Raw genomic sequence first — 1617 nt, 5'->3', positions numbered from 1 at the left:
ATAGGACAATGTGTAAATTGGGGTCCACTACTTTAAGTTTCAATTGAATAATAAAGAGCAATTATGTCTCTAATGAAAATAGGGGTGGATCTAGTCGAATAAGTGTCAAAACAACTTTGCCCTGTTTGTAATTGTCAAACAAGAGGCCTACGGGAAGGAGCATCAGGAGCCACATGGCAAATCATGATTGATAGGCCAAAGTGAATGACGACAACAATGTAATTGTGCAACATAATCTGAAGGAAATACACTTTTAGTAAACAAAGTAAAATAAGTGATAAGTAAACTCCCGAAATATTCACATCTCAAATATGACATGGAAACTGCGCATCTAGTTTTTCATTGCAATTTGCCTTTAATTAGGACTTGTTAAACAATCTTTATATTAAATATAAATAGATCCACATACTCCATGTAAAGCTAGACTTGTAATGCAATATAATCGTATAAAAGGCCAAGAGAATATCCGCATATAAACGTAAAGCAAAAATCCTAGCTACAAATAGAAATGGACTTATCATAGCTACAAATACTAATGGACTCTAGCTGGCTCTGATCGATATGTTTGAGATAGGTCAATTTTTGCATTTATTTCAAAGCCTAAAAGACTGCTTTCTATAATTCCAAAAGGAATGGTCCATACCATCGACCTCTATGCAGTTGTTCTCGATGAATTTTCGTCTTGCTTTTTTTGAGAAATTTCAATTAGATTCGAGTATAATCTATTTGATGTTAAAGTATTTTAGCTGGAATAGATGAATAGTGTGTCTAGGAAAATCGCTCTCTAATATAATGCGTGGCTATATTACTGGCCCCATGTTTTCTACTTGATATTGTCCTCGTTAGTTTCATTATTGCCCTCATTTCCCAAATTTTATAGTAAGGTTCCTCATCAATAACAGTTTATGTTTATATATTTTCATTGATGAAGAAAATTATTTTCATCAATTCATTTTTGCAAGCAACGCAAATGATCATTTTCAAAAAAATATTCTTCCCATAGTTAATTTTCTTTGAAATAAATGTACCCATACGTATTATTGGTCTTTGTCAATTACAAGATTAGCAAACAAAGATCTCTTAAATGACTCTCTATGTTTACATTAGATTGTTCACGCGCCTTTGATTAGGAATGATCGAACAAGAAATGACGTAATTGTGCGTCTGTTACAACATGTTTCTAATTAAAAATATTTGGTAGGAGGACTGCTTTAAATTTTTGCCAACTTTCTATTTAACTTGCATTCCTTGTTTATAGAGTGAGAATGCAATCAGAGTAAAATTACAATTAATATAGATTATAATTAACCTAATCCTATATAGTAATTAGACATAACAGTATATCTCTAACACCCTCGATGCACGAAAGAAATGTCAAAGTCAATTGGAGGTCAATTTATCCCTTATTAGCGGCCTTTGCGGTGCCCACCACTTTTAAGGTGGTGCGTTGATCCGCTGTGCTTTTTCGGTCGTGTTGGCTTTGATAAGTCTTGATATACCTGATTATAATTTTTTTTTTTTTATTCTAACGAGATTAATGGTACAAATGAATTTCCCTCTTTCTATTATATCCTTGATTTTAGCTTTTTTAATTGGTTTTTTGTAATCAAATCTGTT

This window comes from Eucalyptus grandis, chromosome 4 (assembly GCF_016545825.1).
Source record: "Eucalyptus grandis isolate ANBG69807.140 chromosome 4, ASM1654582v1, whole genome shotgun sequence".
Classification (NCBI taxonomy): Eukaryota; Viridiplantae; Streptophyta; class Magnoliopsida; order Myrtales; family Myrtaceae; genus Eucalyptus; species Eucalyptus grandis.
This window is presented reverse-complemented; position numbering follows the sequence as displayed.